The sequence below is a fragment of the Dermacentor silvarum genome, chromosome 1 (assembly GCF_013339745.2).
Source record: "Dermacentor silvarum isolate Dsil-2018 chromosome 1, BIME_Dsil_1.4, whole genome shotgun sequence".
NCBI classification, from domain to species: domain Eukaryota; kingdom Metazoa; phylum Arthropoda; class Arachnida; order Ixodida; family Ixodidae; genus Dermacentor; species Dermacentor silvarum.
Genome location: NC_051154.1, coordinates 45,304,684 through 45,320,033, shown reverse-complemented (window position 1 = coordinate 45,320,033; position 15,350 = coordinate 45,304,684). Strand labels below are relative to the sequence as shown.

General features: G+C 41.8%; 1 long non-coding RNA gene across 1 annotated transcript in view; it reads left to right on the top strand.

The window, feature by feature from the left end:
- Window positions 1-9,707, top strand: part of LOC125945537 (uncharacterized) — a 44,627-nt gene extending 34,920 nt beyond the window's left edge. The window contains exon 3 of the long non-coding RNA XR_007466976.1: window positions 9,384-9,707. This is a non-coding gene — a long non-coding RNA (uncharacterized LOC125945537). The remainder of the gene's footprint in view (window positions 1-9,383) is intronic.
- The last annotated feature ends 5,643 nt before the right edge of the window (window positions 9,708-15,350 follow it).

Here is a 15,350-nt window from a genome sequence, read left to right as displayed (position 1 = left end):
TGGACATGCAGCAGCATCGGCAACACGCAGAACTGTTGTCGACGCCATCGGCGTTTTGCCCGCGTTCGCTCAAAATGCGTGCGGCGTTGGTGACTGTTGCCGGAGCCTCTGATATAAATAGGCACTTGGTGCCGCAGCTAAACGTCGCCTCCCTTCCCTCCCCCTCCCCCACGGCCTCTCGCGAGTCGGAAGAAGGCGCGTTTGCTCTACATATATGGTGATTGTAAAGGAGAAAAGAGACGCCTACTTCTGCAGCCCTTAAGCGAGCACGGCGCAGAACGCGCGTTTGTTCTCCGCCGTGCGTTCACTCCCCGTGAAAGACGCGCCCCTCGCGCCCTTTCACTCGCACATACAGCGTTCGGCGCGCGGCGACGATTTCATCTCCAAATGACGTCATACGGAACCTCACGGCGACGGCGACGCCGACGGCAGAAATCTGCTTTTGAGTGTCCATATAATTGATATCGCAATAATAGAAATGCACAGTGATCGCACTGTGTTGATCTGAGGGGTCTCAACCTTTTGCAAAGGCCTTTAAATGCCTTCCCCCCCCCCCCCCCCCCCCTTCGTGGCACGAAAAGTAGAAGCCGGCTGCATGCTTCCATAGTAGTCGCAGTTTCAAATTCAGTATACTCCCTGGGTTGGTGCCGTGTTTCGCCTTGCATTTTTTTTTTTTTCCTGACGCTTATTCTGCCGAGATAACCGCAGACGAAGCAAGTCTACAGCGTTTATTTCTGCACCCCTGTTGAACGAAGCTCGAGTGCCCCTTCCTAGCTGATTAGCAAAGAGGTCAAAGAACAGTCGAAAGATAAGAGGGATATATTTAACGCTGAAGGATTTCTTCTTAGAGACTCTCAGCTATGTGCCAGAAAAGGAGATCGCGCTAGTCGGTTTGACCATCCACGGCCGCAAACAGCAGCCAGCACTCGAACGGCGATCGTATATATATAGCGCCGCGTTGTTGATTGCTTACTGCGCCAGTGCTTGTTCCCGAATGTGCGACGTCTTGGTGTCCAGTTTTCTGCGTACACAATCAGAATATAGCAGTAGTCACAGTTACTTCATTCACTATTCCTTTGATCCAAGGAACAAGAAGGAAACGCAGACGGTTAGCACGTACAGCGTCCAAGGTTTTTCTATTTGTTGATTTTGTTCTTTGCGTTTAATTCGCATCGGCTTTTATGGCTTTAAATAAAGGCGCGCACGACGCGACAGCGGCGTTGCCATATCTGGGCGCGTGCTGCGCGCGCGTGCGACAAGTACGTGGCTTTCGGAATTGGCGCCGTTTCACTCAGAGAGACGAATGATGCGCTATCGCCATGCAGTAATGTTGTAGGCGATATATTGGCTGGTTGGTGTGGCAGCTATGTATATAGTGGGCCTCACAATGTAGCCACAGCCTCCTTAATTCTCCTCCTCAATCCGTTCTGCGTGGTCGGACTTCCTTCGTGTGCTTGTTTGCAGCAGGGAGCATGCATATATGTCACCGTACGTGCAGCTTTCAGCACAGTAATGTATACTAGAACAGATGCCCTGTCAAGTGTCGCCGGACCTTACGCTCTCTCCCCCTTCCTCTGCTTTCTTACGATGGACCTTTTAAAAGCGGCACACCGCCACCTCCGAAGAATACCCCCTGAAGAAGGAGCCGAATTGGTTCCGAAACGTCGAGCTAGTAAATTTCCTTATTTGGTTGGAGTCAATCTCTAAGTCTTAATACTTTGACTGCGTAACCATATAGTCATTACCATGGCAGTAAGACATATGGGAAGCGCACCAATTAGTAGGAAAGCTTCTCGACTCCAATCTCTAAGTCTTAATACTTTGACTGCGTAACCATATAGTCATTACCATGGCAGTAAGACATATGGGAAGCGCACCAATTAGTAGGAAAGCTTCTCGACAGCCAGTGTCAGAAGGTCCACGATCGACTATGAATGTTTATAGTTGAACCTGCGCGGCTCGGTAATGTGACCAAAGTTTCACTCTTTTTCAACCAGATCAAATAATACTGTTGTCGCAGTTACATCATTTAAAAGTTCTTGTCACGCACCGAGCTCGACCATCAAGTGTCTGGGAAATGGGATAAAAACAACCTTAACGAACCTTGCATAAACCTCACGCAATATCCTGCAAGTAGACTTCCTCACACACCAAGGATGCCAAGTGGCGCAGCACGGCGCGACTGCAGGAGTGCGAGATCGGCCAGGATGCTTGATCAGGTTCCACTGCTCGCGGGGGTTAAAAGGGAGTTTAGAAGTGATGGATAAAATGGATAAATAGCTTACAGCGTCATTAGATTTTATGGTATAGTTTTTCTCCATTTCTCAGCTGTTTATATAGTGTCGAGCCAGCTGCGGCAGCATGCAGGGGAAAAGGAGCACTTTAGTTAAAATATACTATTAATCGCATAGTTCTTTCAGGCAACGTTACTAGATTACTAGTTCTAGAATCTAGCAACGTTGCAAATACGTATGGCCAGCGGTTTGTCGATGCTGTCCGCCTATTATACCATTTCGAGACATTGGCGCAAAACCAATTTTATTTCACGCGCAAAACCAATTTCACAGTGCATAACCAACTTGCCCAAATCGCAGCTATGGCCCTGTGTCAGCGTGAGCACGTGAGTGCGTGGGTCATGCTCACCGCAGCGCCAGGCGCAGGATGCGGCGAAAAACAAGCGCAGGCGCGAAACGCCGCAAACGCGGCGCATGCCTCGCGTCGTCTGCTACCGAACCGCTCTTCCTCCACTTCGCCCGCGCGCGGCCGCCTAGCTGGCAGTACGATCGCCCACTTAGAGAGGAAACAGTTTATTTCTTGCCCTGCTACCCGTGATGCGTAGAAAGCGCACAAGTGCGCTCTTCTACCACAGTGGCATAGAATGCCAAAAAGCAGCAGTAACACAATTTTTCACGTAATTTTTTTTTCTCCGATTCGCCATAGGCAGCTTTGCACGACGGATCAAATCTCGCAGTCATTCCACGGTCCGACCACGACGTAGCCAGGCAACACCGAGCCTTGCCGTGCACAAGCTGCTCGCGGTCCGCCCCGTTGGCGTTATACGCCACGCTCCATCCGCGGAATGAATGCGCTTTGGTCTATTAATTCTGCGATAACGACCGAACGCGAAGCTTGCATCATTTAAAGAGGGCTCGATGTGACCAAGACTGTTCTAGAAACTCATTACTTTCCATGCTCATAGCTTCCAGATGGCCTAGCTATAGCGAAGCACAGTTTTCCCCCTCAAGGTCGTGTACAACGAAACACTGCGTCACGACGTGCCCGCGGCGGGCAAAGCGACGGGGTGGTTCGGTAGCAGACGACGCGCGGCATGAGCCGCTTCCTACGCCTGGCGCTGCGCTGAGCGAATGGCTAATACCTCGATTTCCTCTCACTCACCCCTACCCCTCGTTCATGTGCCACGCTTTCGCGTGTTCACGCCAACAGTGCACCGACCGGTACAATATATGCAACTATAAAAATGTACACGCTGCATGCACTTAAATAACCACTATAATAATGGGCATGCTATAGGCATTGTATTTTGGGAAAAGCTGCAGGAAAAAAAAATTGATATGTACTTTCACAAACAAACACATCAAACTTTCAAAGGTGCCTATAGCACAATAAAAAGCGTGCTCACAAGTTACTGCAATGCTCTTTGCTTGCACTGATGCATAGATTTGATCTAATTTATGATATGCTTCATTTATACAATATTTGATATTTTGATTTATTTGTAGATGATTTATGCCCACTTTTTCTTTCTTTCTTGTGGCTGCATGCACATCTGTGGTAGGGGAGACACGCCAAGTCAAGCTACTCTTTTATTTGCTTTTTGTCTGTGCTCCTGACATGCATCACCACAATATCAAATAAAGTTTGATCGATTGATTGAACTCGCTTCACTTTGCATTGCCTATACCTTAATGCAACTCTAGAAAAACATAATCGCATTTGGATGTATGGTTTCACTTCAAGAATATACAGCTCAAATTCAGATTTGTTATTTGGATTACGCTCAATAAGTCCGCTCAGTCGGTGATGACACAAAACATTTTCTTAGAATCAAACTCACCTTGTCAAGAATGTTTGAGAATCACTACGATAATTAGTCTAGTGCTTCTTTGGCATACATTCCATACCTGAGGATAGGTAGGATGCATTCTGAGGCCAAGTGAAATGTAACAAGCCACAATTCAAGCAGTTACAAAGGGTGTTCTTATAAAGCCCAATGTTATATATAGAACCTGCTACGGCAACAAAGCTTACACGTGCCATATTTGTGCAATTAAGATTTTTGCTAACAGTGTACAGCTGCAGCGGGAAAAGATTAGCACATGTGACCGATCACCCGAGCAGACAAATTACGGCACGCGACGCTGCCGTTCCCTAGCACGCCGAAAATGAGAGTGCCAAGCACCCCCTCTTTGAAATATGAATCATGGACACTTCAGATACCAGTGTGCTAGGGAACAAGAGCGCCACGCACAGCAGTTTCCCTGCTCCGGTCATCAGCCACTTGTGCTAATCTTTTTCCGCTGCCCAGCTGTACTAGCACACTCAAACAAAGGGGGTACAGGACAGGTGCGACACAAAACCATTTATTCGTATAAATAAATGATTTTGTATTGTGTGTATCCTGTACCCCCTTTCCTGAAGACAGTCGCGGAAACAAAGGCCGACACAGCGCCAGAGTGCCAAGCACAAAGGAGGAGGCGACAAGCAGAAGTTTCTTGCGAGAATAATCAAATGAGAGTTTATTGGCGATATAATTGGCAATGTGACATCAGGGACATATGGCAACGATGACAGCTGTACACGCTTGTGAAAAAGCGATGAGGCAGTTTTGAAACGGAAACTGCACATTCCCAACGTTATCTTCTCCTGGAAATAAAACGACTGTACAGAAGTTTATACAATGCTATGATACAGTGCTACACATATGTGACTGAAGGTGCACAAAGCACTTAGAGATGTGTGGAAGATACATGTGTGACATTACAGAAGTGACTGGAATGCATTTGTCTGACAGGTTGCATATCAACCATAAGAAGATCTGCTCTTTATACAATGACCAGATTGACAATGTGCTAAGCAAGACACTTTGCCTATGTCTTATACGTATAAGGTCCTTCGTTTTGGGGCTTTGTATTTTTATCAAATATGGGAGATAAAAATCAGGTGATTTTTTAAGAGGAAAACCAGGAGAAAATTGGGGGTTTTTTTCTCTGGCAGCAAAATCGTGGAGAAATCCTGAGTCTTGTTGTTTGGCATTCCAAAGTTCCGAGATTTTTCTGGTAACTTTTACAAACGATTAACATAGCAATAGCCTCCCTTTAGACACAAATGTTGTAGTTAAACAACCGAAATCGCACTCACGAATATGTAACGACAGAGAGCTGCTTGCAAATAATGTGACGAACTCATCTCTGCAAATCGTTGTTGTCAGGCAATAATAATACATTTAAAAGAAACACATTAACAAAAACAACAAATAGAGACGGGTTCACCAATACTTTCTTTGCTTTGTTCTCTGTACTTTTTTTTTAACGAAGGAAAAAATGTTCAAATAGTAGTGCTCACGGATGGGCTTCAGAGCAGGTGTGATGCTTTTCCTTATAGAAACCCATGTTGAAGTATGCATAATAATAGGCATTGAGAGCATTCGGTGTTCCATCCTGGACCTGTCAGGCCTTTAGTCTTTGTCTATTGTCCTGTTTATGGGTTCCCAGTATACTCCCTTGCAGCAATAGTAATGGATTAGCAACTAGACAAATTGAATGTAACATCTTCATTGAATGTAACATGGTTGGGTAAACATGCTCTCAACTTCACAGCTACTGTTCGCAATGCAGAGCAACGCCGCCATTGTGTTCATTCGCGCGTACCAGTGCATTACCGCCATTTACCTGTATGCAACTTGCAGGAAATGCAATGCAATGTGCCATTGTCATATTCATGTAAACGCAGTGGCTAAAAAAACAAGCTTTCGTTCACTTAATGCTAGAAGGCGCTGAATATATAGTATTTTTATATATGCTGACTTTCAGTAGAATGTAAAATGAAAACAAGACGTATACCGTATTCATATAGTATTAATAATAATAATATCATATATATTGACCACTTGCTCACAAAAGGTGGGTAGCGTTCATTAGTATTGCAATACCTGCATTTATTATTATTCTTTAGGAAAGAGAAAAGTTCAGGGAGAAATCGGGTTTAACCCAATTTTTATAAATTTTGTTCGGGGTGCAGAAATTGGGAGTTATCATGTTTTACCCAAAAAAAGGAGTACCCTACTTATACGGTTGAGACTGTTCATTAAAGAAAACCACATAGATATATAAACATCAGAAATTCATGAGAACCTTAGACAATGTTTATATTTGTGTTTACAGAAGACCTGATGCTGAAAAAATTACAGCATGCTATTTCCCACAGTGAATTCTCCTCCACTCCAGGATGCAAAACAATGTAGAAAATATGGTGCATGATACAGAGTGCAGAAATAGTGCACAAGGAATGTGCTTATGTTACTGCAGCCTTGAATATGAAATTACACTTGACATTATAGCAGCGCTTGATGTATGACAGAATAATGAATTACTTCACTAACGCTTGAAGAAGGTGGAAGAACACAATTGAAGAAAATGAAAGAACACATTAGATTAACACTTTTAACCAAATGCCAGCTTTGTTGTTACGAGGCAGTGTGCTGCTATTCCACAGTAGAATTTCTATGCAGCATACTTACATTAGTGGCTATAGTTTTTTACAGCACTAGTGACACGCTGAATGGAAAATAAATTGATCACTCTTCAATTTTTTAGACAGGCAGAAAGTAAGAAAAAAAGAAAGAAAGAAAGACAGGCAGGTGTTACATGTAACAGCACAGTGGGGTTGTTTGCATGCTTGTTGATGTATACCTGCTCTTACAAGTGTACACCAAGGCAAATTAACCTGAATGTAATGTAACAAATATGAACGTCTAACCTTCAAGGCATTTAGCGACTAAAGCTATGCTGTATGCATAAAAAAAAGTTTTGTCGAAGATTACTGGTTGGACATATGTCGTAATTCTTAGCTCATACTGGAGGCTTCTTTGAACAACTGGACTTTTTCTTGCTAGCTGGGGTATTAGAATTGCTAGTTGGATGGCCTTGAGCTGCAGGGCTGGAAAGTTTCTCTGACTGTTCCTGTAGCAAAGAGTTATATGATCCCATCCTAGTCGTCATTCTTGTATTTTAGCTGAGAACACCGGCTGAAGTGGCCTAAGGCGAGATGCTGAGGCAAAGGATGACACAGTGCTGGAGTGGCAAGTGCGAAGGTGGAGGCATCAAGTTGAAGTATATGGCAGGAATACTCGAGCGAGAGTTTATTGGCAGTACTTATAAATAGGCTGTGGTATTGAGATAGCTGTTAATACTCATGAAAGAAGGATTAAATGATTTCGAAACTGAAAGAGTATAGAAAATACAATACTAACGTGAAATTTAACATTCTTAGTTTGCTTCAGCGACATGTTGTGCAAATATAAACTTCAATTAAGAAAAAAACAAAAGAACACATCACTTTTGGATCACTGCACAAGATAATGTAAAGTGGACGTGTGCTGGTAACGCATTGACATTGCAGCCTTGATGGATGTAAAGAGTAAAATATATAAACAGCAAAGGTATAGTAGCATAGAGCACAAGCTGTCGACGAAGGGAAAGCAGTTGCAGCCTGTGCATGATGTGAATATGGACAATTGATTGAGACAGTTACAGTGCGGTCCAGCAGTAATTTCCTTCCCTTTCTTTTTATGCTAACATCCAATTACTTCTAATGCTGTGGTCGAAGATATCGTTACATATTCAGTACTATAGGCCAACACAAAATGTAACAAAAGGCACTATTCAGCCATATTTCCTTCCTCAAACATACCATGACACCCCAGCTAGTTTTTAACAGCAGAGCAGTTTAGGCTAAGCGTACGTCCATAACGTGCGAACAGAAATTGTGGGCCGATCCTGGCAGTAGTGCAGAAAGGGTCCAAGCGCAATGGCGCATACCCCTGTGAACTAGCAAAGCTAAGCCTGGATAAGTCTAGATAAGTATGGTTGGGACTACTTAAGCTTAGTCAGTCATCGATAGCCAATCGATATCCAATCAATAGCTAATCGATAATCGATCAATAATCAATAAATTCCTGAAAGTGCTGGGGATGACTTGGCAGTGCTTAGCCTAGCCCATATTTGTGGCCAATACCTTGCAATAGCCAATTAATAGCTAATCGATAATCGATCAATAATCAATAAATTCCATAAAATGCTGGGGATGACTTGGTAGTGCTCAGCCTAGCCCAAATACATGGCCAATACCTTGTGATAGCCAATAAATAGCAAATCGATAATTGATCTGTAATCAATACCGTAAAATGCTGGGGATGACTTGGTAGTGCTTAGCCTAGCCCAAATATGTGGCCAATACCTTGCGATAGCCACTCAATAGCTAATCGGTAATTGATCAGTAATCAATAAATTCTGGATAATGCAGGGGATGACGTGGTAGTGCTTAGCCTAGCCCAAAAGCCAGGACTAGCTAGGTGCCCATCAGCTCAGCTGTCTCTTTAGCACTGCGCCTCCAGTGCAAGCTACGCTAATTTTTTTTGTTCATCAGATTTTCTGTAGTGCATAGCTTCCATAGTTTCCTAGTGGTGACCCGGATATATCCAAGGGCACGAAAATTTTGTACATTACAATCTACATAGAAGTAGGCCTGGAGGCGAAGTAGACAGTGGAAGGTCAGATGTCCATGAGTGCCGGCCGTTATTACAGTGATCTTCACTTACTGCTGATCAAGAGATAAACAGTCTGCGATAGTTTTGTTGCTGAGTAAATTATGTGTATCAAGCCCTCAATTCACAGATCACACTTAAGCAAATATAGTTTTTGAATGAACAATTCAAGAACAGAAGGTGGAACAAAGAGCGCAAAAGGTTGAACAAACTGTAGAGGACACACAGCAACCTATGTTTATTTCGTATCAACAGCAATATATATAAGCAGCACGCTTACCAAAGTAGCAATACCAACAGTCGCTGCTGAAGGGTGGGCTGTCATATATTTGGTGAGTATTGAACATCATTGCAGTGCAGCAATACAGAAGGCGTGTGGACTCATGAATTTCTATTTTGATGGATGTAAAGCTCCAGATATTGGTGTTGTGCTAGGCTTGTGCATTTTTGAAACAATGTTTCACAGCTACTTTCTTTTTACAATTTTCTGTAATATAGCAACCAAAAGAGCTTTTGAGCTAGGGTGCTTGCCTTCATCCGTGATTGAGATACTGTTTATCTGTTTCTTTTCACACGGGCATTTTTTCAAACCTTCTTTTAGCAATCCATACAAGAAATAATAAGACAAAATCAAACAAAATAATGGAATTTAACGTCCTAAATCAGTAAATTTGGCTGAGGAATGCCGCAGTGGTGAGTCACAGATTAATTTTAACCACCTGGTGTTGTTCATTGTGCACCCAGGACATGGTACATATTGAGCATTTCACATTCTACCCACATTGGGATGTAGTTGGGAATTGAACCCTTAACCTTGTCATCAGCATTGGGATGCCATAGTCACTAAGCCACCTTGGTGTGTTTTACTCTATGGCAATGAGCACAGAGTTTCGTCGGGTGCACTGAACAACACTTTCACTCCCACTTTTCCTACAGCCTCCTTCAACAATTGAGAAACCTCGTGTATATAAACAATAATAGCTATGTCTGTAGAGAGCTTGTCTTTATATTTTCTTTCCTCACCATTTCGCTGTCTCATGGTGACCAGCTACCGTACTGCAGATGAGGACAGCAATGGAAGTGGAAAATTGGCTTGCTGTAGCCACTGCACTTGGTGCTTGAAACTATTTGCCATTTTATGGTGGATGACCTGGTTAAAGACGTCCCCAGACATGGCTGAAATGCCATGTTTTTAAAGACAGGGCTTTTCTGTGAAAGAGGCTCATAACTGCTTACACATTCTTGGATTTAAATTCAGTTGCATATCAAAAAGCAAGGTTCATTTTTGAACAGATGCTCAGAAGCGAGTTCTAGTTGTTTAATCTCTGACCAAAACAAATAAATATCTTATCTATATGCTCCTTGTTGTCGGTTTAGTCAGTGTTGGAAAAGAGGTAGAGTCATCATTAAAATGAACACTTTAACAGGATTTGTCATTTGGACGCTTCCAGTGAGGCACCTGTTATACTGCTAGAGTGAAATATTATTGAAAATCAGTGCTAAGTATGACGCAATGCATACATCACCACGATGCATCCCCATAGGTCAGTACTCATAAAATGCACTGATTGTATATAGGGAAACAGCACTGAAATTTCTCGTGGTCACAGTAGCGCCGTAACGCACAGTCAAGCGAGCGGTGGAAGCAGCTTTCAGTAGGACATGCTTTCATTTTTGCCTCAGCAATTTCGCCGCTCATCTTGAGGCAAATGTGCCCAGCGCTGACGTGATGGCATCGGCTTGCTAGAACGTGTGAGTGCATGCGCTTCTCAAAAGGTCAATTTCTATGGACAAAGCTTGGCCAGATGCGCGGGGTGTTATCAAGTGTTGATACCGGCGCGCGACTGTCATCGTTCAAGATATACCATTTCCTTGGCGTCTCTATCGGACAGCTTCAGCATATTTTAGTAGGACAATCAAATTGCCGTAGCACCTCCTGGCCAATGCTGCCACGTGAAACATCCAAGACCACTGAAGTGACCATCACTGATTCTCTTGGAAAAAATTGGGCAAGTTGGCGATTGTGTGAATGAGGCTTTGGCAAAGTACTTCTCTGGAAAAAAAAGATTGCGTGATGTAAGTGCTCTATGAAATTTCCACAAAGAAGCAAAAGTATGCTGGTTGGAGGTAAATTTTCTTCAATCAAGTGTGACATTAGGTACAATGACAAATCTTATTTTAGAATATTCTGCTGGCGTGGTTCTTTCATGTGAGGTCATAGGGTAACACATTTATAAATTTCCCACGTTTAATTGGTCCAGTAGAAAAGCAAAAACTTTTGCATTTTCAGAAATATTTCGCATAAAGATTGTTAAAGTTTCAGCCGCAAGTCTTCCCGTTGCTTTACTTTATGCTCAAAATTATGTTAGACACTCAAATGAAGTACTTTTCCAGAAAATTACTTCTGAAGTTGCCAGAAGGGAACTTTAAATGTACTTCAAATGTTTTTTTCTCCCTTCAAATAAGATTTACTTGAATTAAAATTTCTAGATCAGAAGCCGAAAGGTTGGCGCTAATAATGAGCTATCTCACATATTTTCATCTAGAGGGCCTTAATGCTTAATTTAGGTCTGGATTAGCATTGTCAAAAATTTATTTTTTTTGGCAACTTTGGAAGTAATTTTCGGGAAAAGTAGGTAATTTGATTGTCTAACATTATTTTTAGCATAAGCTGTAGAAACTAGAAAAACAGTAAAATGCTGAAACATTAATGATGTTTATACGAAATATTTCTGAGAACTCACAATGTTTTGGTTTTCTGCTGAGTCAATTAAACGTGGAATATTCATAAATGTGTTCACCCATGATGTGACATGAGAGAACCATGCCAGCAGAATATTCTAAAATGAGATTTGTCATTGTAAGTTTCACGTGTACCATGATTTAAAAAATTTACCTCCAACCAATGTTTGCTTCTTCGTGAAAATTTCAAAGAGTGCTTAAGGCACCAACATTTTTTTTTCGAGAAAAATAATGTGATCAAAGCTCATTCACACAAGAGCCAACTAGCCCAATTTTTTTCAATATAATAGGCGATGATCGCTTTTAGGGTCTGAGACGCTTCATGGGGAATGACCTTATAGTTTTCTGCACAGATGTATCCGTCAGCTGCCAATTGTGACTTGGGATAAGTTCCTGATGTATACACCCCAACCTATCTTTATTTGTCTTAAAATGTCCTTCCCATGATCTGGACCTCCTGTGACCCTAAATAATTATAATTATTTTACATGCAATCAACACAAAAGGGTGAATGGAGGTGTTAAAAAAAATATAGGAGACCGCTTGACTAAAAGTTCGCACCTCCCATAAGCTGCAGTGATAGTTTACAAGTCAGACAGAATCTAAAAGCATTTGCACTATAGTCTTGTGCTAGATTAAAAAGAAAGAAAGAAAGAAAGAGAGACAGAACTCTACGTCATTTGATAGAATGGTGTGAGCCTATCAGTGAAAGCTATTCTATTCTAAGCATTAGTAGAACAAATGAAAAACAACCAACAATAAAATCAAGAAGATCAACAAGTGTATAAAGGATACATACCATGCTTGCTCATAAACGCAAAAGAAATGCAAGTGTAGCAGTGTAATTGCTAGAGTTTGGAAAACATGGACAGGAATATTACTAAAATTAGGACAGTAGACACAAAAAAATTGGTACACATTTGAGGACAGTGCATAGATCACAAAAATTCATTCAGCTTGAATTTATTTCCATATAAATATTTATCATGCTTTGGCTGACAAAACACATGCTGCTTTGTTGTCTACCAATAAAACAAATTGTCAAGAAAATGTTAAGCAGATGCTTGCTCAATGTGGTGTTTCTTCTCCTTAAGATATTCTTAAAGTCAGCTAGTGAACAAGAGCTCCACTTCTGGTAAAAATCTGAGTGCTTGTTTTAGATCCAAGTGAGAATTCCCATTCATTTCTGTTGGCAATCACACACCCACTTGTATCCTTGTGAGTTTTTCGTCAGCAGAGCCGTCCCACTTTTCTGCTGCAAAATCTAGGGCCTCTACGTTAAGCCCTGGTGTTTCCAGCATCGCAGTTGAACTCTGTATGTCATGCTTACCAATGGTTCTCAAAGTGACATCAAAACAGTACGAAAGTGTCTACATGTGTCAAGCCCATATCATGCTCAGTGGGAAGGAGCTAATAAGTTTGTAAGGAACCCAAATAGATACTGCTGTTGTTTCTCACGTGAGGTCAGCATATTGAACATTGCATGACTTGGTTGCCAGCCTCACCAGCTCTAGAATGACTTCGCATCACGGTATAGTGGAACTCCACACAGCATACACTACAGCACATACAAGACACTAAACACTAAGTATTGTGTGCCATGACGACACAGTTGAATGGATTTACGGCAAACCTCTGACTTATCGTATGTGACGGCCTAGAATGAGAACAATGAGTAAAAAAAAATGTAGTTGCGATTAGGTCAGTCCTCTAGTTTAACATCGGTTTTGAAAGCAAACGAATACCCATTATAAACCACTGTGGTAGATGACACATGATGCGTATGAAATAAATGTAGTGCTTTCAGAGTTCTTGCAATTTTAAAGAAATGAAAGACAGTTCAGAGTGCAAGCGATTCCAACACAGTGCATGGGCACATAGCCAGAGGAAACCACTAGAGCTCCCTGGCAAGGCTAAAGTATTACCTGCAGTTTAATGGCAAAGTGAGCACAAGCACATCTGATAAATCACTGGAAAGGTTGTAGAAAAACTGAGCAATCAGGACTACCTGTAATATTACGGTACATCCAGTGTAAATTCGGGACATTCAGGTATGACAACCTCAGTAAAAAAAAAAAAACACACCGCTCCAACTGGCTTTTCCAATAGGAATCAACTGCGACCAATAGGAACCAATTGGAAAATTCTTACTTCCAACTGGTTACGATTGGGCCAGAGGAGGAACCAATTGGAGTTGCCAATTATAATGAACAGGACCCAATTGGAACCGATTGGAAAATCCCTAGTTCCAACTGGTTACGATTGAGTCAAAGTGGAACCAATTGAGTGCAATTGGACTTGGTTCCAACCAAGTGGGAAATCATTACCTCCAATTGGTTACAATTGAGTCAGGGATGCAACCAATTGAGTCCAATTAGACTTGCCAGATTGAACCAGCTAAGCCCACCTTACATTCCCAACTACTAAGTCTAATTGGACTACCAATAGGAACAAACTAGAATGTAACCAACTGGAAAATCATATTTCCTGTATATGAACCCATTTAAAGTAATTGGAATGAGTTATAGCTATATATGCATGCAATACTAAGGCTATAGCAAACCTGTTTCTGACAGCTGGAGTCCTATTTCAGTTTGCTTTGTGGGGCATACGAGGTCTGTTAGAAAAGTATCCGAGCTTTGGCCAAAGAAGAAAAACTGGTATAAGTGGAGCGTTGGAAACCTAATCACCCTCTGGCTTCTGCTCTTCCAAATATTGAAAGACAGTGCAGGATAAGGATCTATAAATAACTTAAGACCAAATCATCTCTGTTGATCTGGCAACACTGCATGCAGCTACATGAAATTTGGGAAGAACCGTAGCAGACGATGCACTTTGATTCTGCCTGCGCCGCAACACTTCATGAGCCACCAATGGTGGCGCTCCACACATTTACGCTGCCACGGGCTTCCGTGTTCCAGCTAACAGCTGCCCAATTCCTCGTAGGATGAGTAAACTTTAGACATATATAAATGTGATGCGTAGCAAAAATGGGGCACATAAGACGAACGGGAAAGTGAACACTTCTCTGTTATTGACTCTTGCACTACACATCGCGTCCCGGTGCAATTTTGTACCATTAAAGTTTTTGGCTGTCTCTCTCTAGCTTGTGTTATGCAATATCAACTATAGTCTATCAGTCTGCTCTGCTCAGACGGAGCTCTCACATTTATCATAGGAAATGTAAACTTTTCTTTGCCTGCCGTAATCACACATTCATTTTTTTTAATCACCATATTCGTGCAATTCTCAAATTCTATTTTGCTAAGCACTTGTAAATGCATGGGCGAAGAATCTGTGGGAAGAATCGAGCTGAATACCACCTTTCAGAAATTAAATTAATCTTGGTAAACTTCTTTACAAATTTTAGAAACGTATAAACACAATGTACAAGGAAGTACTGTCTTTTTCACGGTCAAAAACAACAATGTGTAAATATGCTATTCGAGTTGGACCTTTTGAAACATTTTCAAGAACCTCTTGCCATAAATGTTTATTGAACGTTTCATAATAAACCAAGATGTCTACATACCTTTCAGGTCATTTTAGGATGTTTTTCTTATAAGTTTTGTGTTTTCTGAAGAGTGCTTATTTGTTGAGTAATCTGCTTCAAAAGTAAGAATACACGATAATAATGGCCATTTAAAAGTCCAAAAAGAATTTTAAGCAGTTAGTGCAAAAATTTTTTTCTACCACCAATGGTTGTCCCCTTTGCCAATAGCAGCTCAGTAATTGAACTACGGCCATAAGAATTGTAAAGAAATCGGAATAGCCTTCTTTTGGATTCTTCCTAATTTGTTAATGTTTGTTTTAGTGAAGGGATCCG